General features: G+C 40.6%; 1 pseudogene; it reads right to left on the bottom strand.

The window, feature by feature from the left end:
• Positions 1-6391: 6391 nt before the first annotated feature.
• LOC138848045 (high mobility group protein B2 pseudogene) lies at positions 6392-7844 on the bottom strand (annotated as a pseudogene).
• Between the last annotated feature and the right edge of the window lie 3373 nt (positions 7845-11217).

Below are 11217 nucleotides of genomic sequence, written 5' to 3'. Positions count from 1 at the left end.
TGAATTGTGCTGCAATAAACATTAGGGTGCAGACCGCTTTTTTGTTTATCAATTTAAACTCCTTTGGGTAAATTCCAAGGAGTGGGATGGCTGGGTCGAACGGTTTCTGAGGAATCTCCAGACTGATTTCCATAGTGGCTTGACCAGTTTGCATTCCCACCAACAGTGGGTTAGTGTCCCTTTTTCCCCACATCCTCGCCAGCATCTGTTGTTGGTAGATTTCTGTATGTGAGCCATTCTAACCGGGGTGAGGTGAAACCTCATTGTGCTTTTGATTTGCATTTCCCTGATTGCTAGTGACCTTGAACATTTTTTCATGTGCCTGTTGGCCATTTGGATTTCCTCTTTTGAAAAATGTCTATTGAGGTTCTTGGCCCATCTCTTAAGTGGGTTGTTGGTTTTGTTTTTGTGGAGTTTCTTGATCTCTTTGTAGATTCTGGTTATTAACCCTTTATCTGTTGCATAGTTTGCAAATATTTTTTCCCATTCTGTCGGTTGTCTCTTCACTCTCCTGACTGTTTCTTTTGCAGTACAGAAACTTCTCAATTTGATGCAATCCCAATAGTTGATTTTGGCTTTGACTGTCTGTGCCTCCCGGGTCTTTTCCAGAAATTCTTTGCCTGTGCCAATATCTTGAAGGGTTTCTCCAATGTTCTCTAATAACTTAATGGTGTCAGGACGTAGATTTAGGTCTTTAATCCACGTTGAGTGGATTTTTGTGTAAGGTGTAAGGTAGGGGTCTTGCTTCATGCTTCTGCACGTGGAAATCCAGTTTTCCCAGCACCATTTATTGAATAGACTGTCCTTGCTCCAGGAATTAGTTTTAGATCCTTGATCAAATATAAGTTGGCTGTAGGTGTTTGGATTGATTTCTGGTGTTTCAATTCTGTTCCATTGGTCTATCCATCTGTTTCTGTACCAGTACCATGCTGTTTTGATTACAACTGCCCTGTAGTATGTCCTGAAGTCTGGTATTGTGATGCCTCCGGCTTTGTTTTTGTTGTACAAGATTGCTTTAGCTATTCGAGGTCTCTTGTGCCTCCATATGAATTTCAGCATCATTTTTTCTAGATCTGCGAAGAATGTCTTTGGTATCTTGATTGGGATTGCATTGAATGTATCAATTGCTTTTGGGAGAATGGACATTTTGATGATGTTGATTCTTCCAATCCATGAGCATGGAAGATTTTTCCATTTTTTGGTATCCTCTTCTATTTCTTTCTTTAAGGTTTTGTAATTTTCATCGTAGAGATCTTTAACGTCCTTGGTTAAGTTTATTCCAAGGTATTTGATTGTTTTTGTAGCTATTGTGAATGGGATTGATCTTAGCAGTCCTTTCTCAGTCATGGCATTACTTGTGTATACAAAGGCTGTTGATTTTTGTGCATTGATTTTATATCCTGCCACTTTGCCAAACTCCTCTATGAGTTCCAATAGTCTCTTAGTAGAGTTCTTTGGATCCTTTAAGTACAGAATCATGTCGTCTGCAAAGAGGGATAGTTTGACTTCTTCCTTCTTGATTTGTATTCCTTTGATTTCTTTTTCTTGTCTGATGGCTCTGGCTAAAACTTCCAGAACTATGTTAAATAGCAGTGGTGAGAGTGGGCATCCCTGCCTGGTGCCAGATTTCAGTGGAAATGCTTCCAACTTTTCCCCATTCAATAGGATGCTGGCTGTGGGTTTTTTTATAAATTGCTTTGATTATATTGAGGAATGTTCCTTCTATACCCAATTTGCTTAGAGTTTTCATCATGAAAGGGTGTTGAATTTTATCAAATGCTTTCTCTGCATCAATTGAGATAATCATATGGTTTTTCTTCTGCAGTCTGTTAATGTGGTGAATCACATTGATTGATTTGCGAATGTTGAACCATCCCTGCATACCAGGGATGAATCCCACTTGGTCTGGGTGGATGATTTTCCTGATGTGTTGTTGTATTCTATTGGCCAGAATTTTATTGAGGATTTTTGCATCTATGTTCATCAGGGATATTGGTCTGTAATTCTCTTTCAGTGCTGCATCTTTCTCTGGCTTAGGGATTAAGGTGATGCTGGCTTCATAGAAAGAATTTGGGAGGATTCCCTCTTCTTCGATTGTTCTGAATAGTTTGAGAAGAAATGGGATTAGTTCTTCTTTAAATGTCTGGTAGAATTCAGCAGTGAATCCATCTGGTCCTGGGCTTTTCTTTGTTGGGAGGGCCTTTATTACTGTTTCAATTTCTGTTTCAGTTATGGGTCTATTTAGGTTTTCGATGTCTTCATGGTTCAATTTTGGTAGATTGCATGTGTCCAGGAATCTATCCATTTCTGATAGGTTTTCCTGTTTGCTGGCATACAGGTCCTTGTAGTAATTTCTGATGATTCTTTTTTATTTCTGTGGTGTCTGTTGTTACGTTTCCTTTTTCATCTCTGATTTTATTGATTTGGGTCTTTTCTCTTCTTTTTTTTAGTTAGTTGGGCCAATGGGGTGTCAATTTTGTTTATTTTTTCAAAAAACCAGCTTCTCGCTTGGCTGATTTTTTGTAATGTTTTTTTGGATTCAATCCTGTTAATTTCTTCTCTGGTTTTAATTATTTCTCTTCTCCTTCTAGATTTGGGTTTGGTTTGCTGCAGTTTTTCTAGGTCCTTGAGGTGCGCTGAAAGCTCATTTATTTGGTACCTTTCCAATTTCTTGGTGTAGGCACCTATTGCTATAAATTTGCCTCTCAATACTGCTTTTGCTGTATCCCATAAGTTTTGATATGTTGTGTTGTTGTCTTCATTTACTTCCAGAAAGTTTTTGATTTCTCTTTTGATTTCTTGAATGACCCAGTGTTCATTCAGGAGCATGTTGTTCAGTCTCCATGTGTTTGCATACTTTCTGGGGTTTCCTGAGTTGCTAATTTCCAGCTTCATCCCACTGTGGTCTGAGAAGCTGCATGGTATGATTCTAATTCTTTTAAATTTGCTGAGACTTGCTTTATGGCCTAGTATGTGATCAATCTTAGAGAAGGTTCCATGCGCTGCTGAGAAGAATGTGAAGTCTGTAGATGTAGGGTTGAAAGTTCTGTAGATATCTGTTAGATCCATTTGGACAATAGTGTCAATTAAATCTGCTGTTTCCTTGTTGATCTTCTGTCCAGATGATCTGTCTATTTCTGAGAGTGGAGTATTGAAGTCCCCCAGTACTATTGTATTGGAATCTAAATCTCCCTTTAAGTCCCTTAACATATCTTTTAAATAGACCGGTGCCCTGTAATTAGGTGCATATACATTTATAATAGTTACATCTTCCTGTTGAATTGAACCCTTAATCATTATATAGTGTCCCTCTTTGTCTCTCTTAACAGTTTTTGTATTAAAGTTTATTTTGTCTGATATTAATATGGCTACACCTGCTTTTTTTTTGGTTTCTGTTGGCATGGAATATCTTTTTCCAACCTTTCACTTTCAGTCTGCATGCCTCTTTGTTAGAGAGATGTGTTTCTTGTAGGCAACAAATAGTTGGGTTGTGTTCTGTGAGCCAGTCAGCCAAACGGTGTCTTTTAACTGAAGAATTCAGACCGTTAATGTTCAATGTGACAATTGATACGTAATGACTTTGCCCTGCCATTTTCCCGGAAATATTTTCTAGTATATGCTTTGAGCTTCCCATGCTCTTTTACTGGTAGGTGTTCTTCCTTTCCCTTCTTTCATATTGATGGCCGTGTTTCTGTGTTTCTGAGTGTAGCACATCTTTAAGTATCTTTTGCAGGGCCGGACGAGTGGCCACAAAGTCTTTCAATTTCTGTTTGCTATGAAAGGTCTTTATTTCACCTTCATTCACAAATGAGAGCTTGGTAGGATATAATATTCTGGGCTGGCAATTTTTCTCTCTTAGCACCTATGCTATGTCTCGCCATTCCCTCCTAGCTTGTAGGGTTTCTGATGAGAAGTCAGCTGTGAGTCTGATTGGAGATCCTCAGAGTAATCTGACGTTTCTCTCTTGCACATTTTAGGATCTTTTCTTTATGTTTCACTGTGGTAAGTTTAATTACCACGTGTCGTGGTGAGGATCTCTTTTGGTCATGTTTATTGGGGGTTCTATGAGCTTCCTGTACTAGGATATCTCTGTCCTTCTCCAAACCTGGAAAGTTCTCTGCTAGTATCTCACTAAAAAGGCCTTCCAATCCTTTCTCTCTCTCCATGCCTTCAGGAACTCCTAGAACTCGAATGTTGTTTTTTTTAATAGTATCCTGTAGATTCCCAACAATATTTTTTAGGTTTCTAATTTCCTCTTCTTTTCTTTGGTTTGACTGTATGTTTTCCTGTGCTCTATCTTCTAAGTCCGATATTCTCTTTTCTGCTTCACCCATTCTGTTTTTAAGGCTTTCTAATGTGTTTGTCATTTGATCTATTGAGCTCTTCATTTCATTTTGATTTCTCTTGACTATTACACTTTCCTGTTCTACTAGTTTCTGAGTTTCATTTTGACTCTTCCTTAAAATTTCATTTTCACGAGAGAGATTTTCAATCTTGTCCATTAAGGATTTCTGTAGTTCAAGGATTTGCTTTTGAAAACTTCTAAATGTTCTTATCATAAATTTTTTGAAATCCGTATCTTGCATTTCTTCTATCTCATCATCTTCATACTCTTGGCTTGGGGTGTTTTGCTTATTTGGAGGCATCATAGTGTCATCGTTGATCTTGCTCCCTCTATTTCTGTGTTTGTTACTCGGCATAGTTAATTCTTCTTGCGTCACTGTGCGTTTTTTTTCTTTTTTTTTTTTTTTATACTGTGTCCGTGCTAAGTGGACTGCCTGCTGTTGGAGGAGCCTTGGAGGCTTGAGATGGGTGCGGCCTGAGAGTGCTGCCTGGTTCTTCCTGGTTAAGGGTGTGCAAAGGTGACACCCTCAGGTTATGCGTGGTAAATCTCTCTCTTTTTATTTATTTATTTATTTTATTTATTCAGGGGGTAAGTAACACCGCAGGGCAGGGCTGTGCAGAATTGATGGTATTTAGCTTCCAGTCTTTGGCTCCTCTGGACTCCCACTGGGTTGGCTAGGCTACTGAATTGTAGTGACTCAGTTCCTTAACTCTCCCCCATTGATATGTAAATCCAAAGAGGAGGCCTGCTCTTTGTCTCTTGGGAATTCTTCAAGCCTTGCAGCCTTGTAACCTTTGCAAGGTTAGGGGGAAGAGAAACCCCAAAGCTTTTTTTTTTCCTTCTTTCCGGTAGTGAGTTTGCTGCACTTTCCGGCCCCCCTCTAGATTCTGACCCCCGTTTCCCCACCAATGTCTCGGGTTATTGAGCTCACCTCCCCTTCCAGCGCCGATGTGTGGACTCGGAGCCCTGAGCGTCCCAAGTCTCCCCGCTGTTGTCTGTGTGGCATGCACTCCCCTTGGAGCACTGTCGCGCAGACCCTGGGGCTTCTGCGTCTGGGTCCCGCGACTTGGCTTCTGCGCGGTGGGTGACCTTGTTCTCCCAGTAGGTCCTCCGATTCACGCCTGCTCCATCCAGAAGGGTTTCCCCTGTATCTTTGTGGGGAATCAAGGCAGGACTGCCTGTTGCTCAGCCACCTACACCCACACCTGAGCAGTTTCTGGACCACTTCCCGCTTGCGAGGTCTCAGGCTTCCTCTTCTCCCATTAGGAAAGTATTAAGGATTCTTTACTTCCATGTAGACTCTGCCCTCTAATGGTGAACAGGGTCCTCTAAACCCACTTGTTGCACAAATGAAAACCCAAGCATTGTCTTCTCCCACAGATGGAGTCTGCTATTGGTTTTGATTTACATTTCCCTAATGGCTAGTGATATTGGGCATGTTCATCTATGTCTTGACCATTGAGATTTCTTCTTCTGAGAAACATCTATTCTGATCATTGCCCATTTCTTACGTGTACATTTTGCTTCTTGTTTGGAGTTTTTCCAGTTCTATATATGTATGTTCTGGCTATCAATCTTTTGTCATAGTCAGAGTTTTCAATGTTTCCTGCCATTCCGTCCATTGTATCTTCACTCTGTTGATTACTTTGTTGTGAAGATGTATCTTAATTTGATATGCTCAAATTTGTATATTTTATTTTTGTTACTTGTGCTTTTGGAATCTTATGCAAACTGTTGTCTCTGCTAATGTTTTACAGTTTCTCATATGTTTACTTAGGTTTTGGGTTTTTTTTTTAACATACATAATTTTATTACAAAATTTTTTTTAAAAAAACAACACAGAATGCAACATCCTAACAAAAAATCCAAATTTACAAATGATACTAATTCCTACAACTTTGCTGCGCTACCATACACAAGTCAAGAAATTAAAGAAACCATTAAATATTTAGGAACATTCAACATCAGAAGCTTTAAAATCTAACTGTATGTAGTAGCCCCTCAAAAAGCTACAACCTGCATTTTTTTAAAAAAGTATTTTCTCTACAAAGAATCTTATCAGCTATACAAAAATCTGTACAGTTTTTTTATACTGAAGCTAATATTGAGCTGCACTTGAATTCACATTCTTAGCAAAACAACTGCCTGAGCACACACGCACACTCCACACTCATCATTACAGGATAGCCATTTATTCTTCATCTTCATCCTCTTCCTCATCATCTTCATCTTCTTCTTCTTCCTCTTCTTCCTCCACATCTTCAGGTTCATTCTTCTTGTTTGAGCCTGTGGGCCTACCAGGGCCCTTCTTTCCCGCTTCACTTTTGCCCTTGGCACGGTATGCAGCAATATCCTTTTCATATTTCTCCTTTAGCTTAGCTGCTTTCTGTTCATATGGTTGTTTATCTTTGGCTGAGTGTTCAGACCGCATCTCACCCAATTTTTTTGCAGTGTCCCCAATGGACAGGCCAGGGTGTTCACTTTTGATCTTTGGGCGATGTTCAGAGCAAAAGAGAAAGAAGGCAGATGGTGGTCTTTTAGGAGCACTGGGATCCTTTTTCTTTCCCTTCTTATCACCCTTGGGAGGAACGTAATTTTTCATCTCCCTGTCATAACGAGCTTTTTCACTTTTTGCCATATCTTCAAACTTGGACTTTTCCTTTGCAGACATGGTCTTCCATCTCTCCGAGCATTTCTTAGAGAATTCTGCGAAATTGACCGAAGAGTCAGGGTGTTTCTTCTTGTGCTCTTCCCGGCACGTCTGCACAAAGAAGGCATAGGAGGACATTTTGCCCCTTGGCTTGTTGGGGTCTCCTTTACCCATGACGACGGAACGGCGGCCACCTGGTGTGAGTTGTTCCTCAGACTCCCGCAGAGCGGCCAGATCCGACGGCATTGCTTCCTTCCCTCAGCTCCGGCATGAACTCAGGATGTGAGGGCGATCTGGCTGCGACATCTGTCACCCCATTGATCGCCAGGGTTGATTCGGCTGATCTGGCTGGCTAGGCGGGTGTCCCCTTCCTCCCTCACCACTCCATGTGCGTCCCTCCTGAAGCTGCGTGCTGGGTCGAAGAGGACGACCTTCCCCGCTAGAGGAGGACCGGTCTTCGGTCAAGGGTATACGAGTAGCTGCGCTCCCCTGCTAGAACCTCAAAACAAGCTCTCAAGGTTTTGGTTTTATATTTAGACTTTTAATTAACCTTGAGTTGCTTTTACATAGTGTATGAGGTGTTGGGGTATCTTTTCAGGCTTCTACATATGGATAATCACTTTCCTTTAAACCATTTGCTAAGGGGATTCTTCTTTCTCCTGTTTGTTTTCTTTCCTTTATTAAATAGGGGTTGGCTGTAGAAAAGTCAGTTTATTTCAGCTGCCTATTTTTTCCATTGAACTATGTGTCTGTTTTTCCAACAGTGCTAACACTGCTTCTATTTTTTTTAAGATTTCTTTATTTGAAAGGCCAGATGCTTCTTCCAAGTCTCTCATGTGGGTGCCAGCACCCAAGAACATGGTCCATCTTCCACCAATTTCCCAGGTGCATTAGTAGGGAGCTGGATTGGAAGTGGAGAACCTGGTCTTCGAGCAACAACATATGGGATACATGCACAGCAGGACAAGGCATTAACCTACTACACCACAGCATCAAACCCTTCCTTATTTACTTCTGCTGTGATCTTTCATTATTCACTTTTCTACTGCCCCACAACTTGACTCATTCCTGTTTTTTTTTTTTTTTTTCTGGGTCCTGGAGGATGGTAGTAGGTTGCTTCTGGGATATCTTTTTTATGTTAGTAGGTACTTGGTAATCTAAAATCATAGTTTTTACTTTCTATATTTCTCTGTTAATCACGAGGACCTTCTAGATGACAGCAGAAAATGCTAGCAGAAATGAGGATATATTAATTTGCTAAGAAAATACCACAGAGAATATGATTTAAATCATGGAATTTTACTTCTCAGAGTTGTAGAGCTTGAAAATATCAGATCAAGGTGCTAATAGGCTCGATTTTTCCAGAAGCCCTTCTCTGATGTGACAGACACATCTATCATTTGATCTGCTTAAAAGCACTTTCTTCAGGTAGAGTTATGTTGGTGGTTAGCACTTCAGTGTTTGAGTTTTAGGGAGGCACATTTCAGTCCACAACAGCAAAGGGGCCCTGTGGTCTACTTCAATGACAGCCATCTCTGCGGAGGATAGAAAGTTTGAAATCAGCATTAGGATTTCTCACATTATTACTGTCAGTGCTATCTCCATCAAATGTGCATTCATGTACACACAAACAAAACTACCTGTACACATAAACACATTCAACAGTGGAAATGCCTGATGGTTGTGTACAGATAACATCAATATAATAATCCATAATATGGCCTATTAGCAGACATTAAAAGAGAATTAGAAAGAATGACAACAAAATCTGCAGTTACCTATATTTATGTCTATATGTATGATATTCAGTATTTATAGTTGCTAAAAGATGAATACTGATGTGTGGAAATAAAAGCTAAACCTTACCTTGCAATATTGCAGCCTAGTCTACATGAAAGATGTCTTCCTAAAACCATTCCCTGGGCCCACTCTGTGGCATAGTAGATTAAGCATCCACCTGCAGCACCAACATCCCACATGGGCACCAGTTTGAGTCCCTGCTCCTGCACTTCCAATCCAGCTCTTTGCTAATGGCCTAGGAATGCAGTGGAATATGCCCTGAGTGCTTGGGCCCCTGCACCCATGTGAGAGACCTGGAGGAAGCTGCTGACTCCTGGCTTCTGGCACCTGGCTTCAGATCGGCCCAGCTCCAGCCATTCTGGCCATTTAGGGGTGAACCAGTGGATAGCAGACCTCTCTTTCTCTTGCTCTCTATATCTGTCACTCTGCCTCACAATAAATAAATACATTTTTTAAAAACTTTTCCCTTTTTAAATTTCTTAATTGTTTTAAAGATTTATTTATTTATTTATTTACAAGTCGAGTTACAGACAGAGAGGAGAACCAGAGAGAAAGAGGGAGGTCTTTCATCTGATGTTCACTCCCTAATTGATTGCAACTGCCATAGCTGTGCTGATCCGATGCCAGGAGCCAGGAGCTAGTTCCAGGTCTCCCAGATCGGTACAGGGGCCCAAGGACTTGGGCCATCTTCTACTACTTTGCCAGGCCATAGCAGAGAGCAGGATCAGAAGTGGAGCAGCTGAGTATTGAACCGGCCCCCATATGGGATGCTGGAGCTTCAGGCGAGGGTGTTAACCTGCTCCACCACAGCACCAGTCCAACATTTTAAATTTCTGATACTCTAAAGTAGCAAAGGACTGCATTACATCTAGGAAAGATGTATTTAAAAATTATAAATCTAGTGCATTTTAGCAGAAGTCCTAACAAATACTTCTGATTTTCTCAACATTATGTATAAATAAATGATAGAATGAGTCATTGTCAGATTAATAGAAGGAGTTTGAGAGGATTGTCTCTCTTTCAATTGTGTTGAATAGTTTGAGAAGCATTAGTTCTTTAAAAGACTTGTAGAATTCAATAGTGAGGCTGTCTGATCCTGGACTTTTGCTTGTTGGGAGGGTCTTTATTACTCATCCAATCTCTGTCTTGGTTTTTGATTTGTTTAGCTTTTCTATGTGTCTTCATGACTCAATTTTGGTATATTGTGTATGTCCAGGAATCTGTTGATTTTTCCTCTAGGTTTTCCAATTTGTTAACCATCACAACAGATGCCCGCATCATATATTGCAGTGCTAATCTGAGTTTTGGGTACTCCACTTCCAAATCAGTTTCATGTTAATATCCCTGGGAAGCAATGGATAATAGCTCAAATTCTTTCCTTCTTGTCATCTAATTTGGAGAACTGTAACCTCAATGGGGACTTGAAACCTGGTCTTGCACAGTGGTAGCCATATAGAAAGTGAACCAGCAGATGGGAGATCTCTCTGCTTCTCTTTCCTTCTCTCTTTGTCTCTGTGTCTCTCTGCCATTTTTTATCATATTAAAATATTTAATTACTTATTTGAAAGAGTTACAGAGAGAGGGAGAGACAGAAATCTTCCACCACCTAATTCATTTTTGAGATGACTTTAATAGCCAGAGTGTGGCCAGGTTGAAGCCAGGAGCTTTTCCTGCAATGTGCGTGGCAGCATCCCAGCCACTTGGGCCAACTTTCCCTGCTTTTTCAGTCCATTGGTAAGGAGCTGGATCAGAAATGGAATAGCTGGTACTTGAACTGGTGCACGTAGAGGATGCCAATGTAACAGATAGCAACTTTGTCCACTGCACCACAACCACCAGCTCCTCTTTCTGCCTTTCCAATAAATAAATCTTTTGAAAAAGAATTTAAGGTAGTAAAAGTAATCATGACTGAGCAATGACAAATTTATTGAAGTGATCGACTTTCTTAAAGGTCTATTTATGAATTTGAAAGGCAGCACTAGAAAGAGAGAGTGGGAGAGATGGATCTTCCTCCTGGTTTGTTCGCTCCTCAAATGGCTGCAGTGACTGTGGCTAGGCCAGACTGATATCAGGAGCCAGGGGCTTCTTCCAGGTCTCTCACATGGGTGCAGGAGCCCCAATATTTGAGTCACCCTATGCTGCTTTTCCAGACACATTAGCAGGGAACTGGATCCGTTTGGAGCATTAATGTCTATGATACTCTCCTTGCAGTTGAAGGATTTAGAATCCATTTCAATTATGGGTGGGCCAAGTACAACAGCTCCCAATTGTCCAAGGTTTGGATTAGATGGGTTCTGAGAAATTTTGTTAAAATAGTTATTAATCATAACTCTCAGTTTAAGCTTTTCTTACCAAATTTTCATGTTTGCTGATGTTTATATCTATGGGAAAATTGGGTCTCTGGATTGTAACCAATGAAAGC

This window comes from Oryctolagus cuniculus, unplaced genomic scaffold (assembly GCF_964237555.1).
Source record: "Oryctolagus cuniculus unplaced genomic scaffold, mOryCun1.1 SCAFFOLD_187, whole genome shotgun sequence".
NCBI classification, from domain to species: Eukaryota; Metazoa; Chordata; class Mammalia; order Lagomorpha; family Leporidae; genus Oryctolagus; species Oryctolagus cuniculus.
The sequence above is the reverse complement of the archived record's forward strand: the minus strand, read 5'-3'. Positions and strand labels throughout refer to the sequence as shown.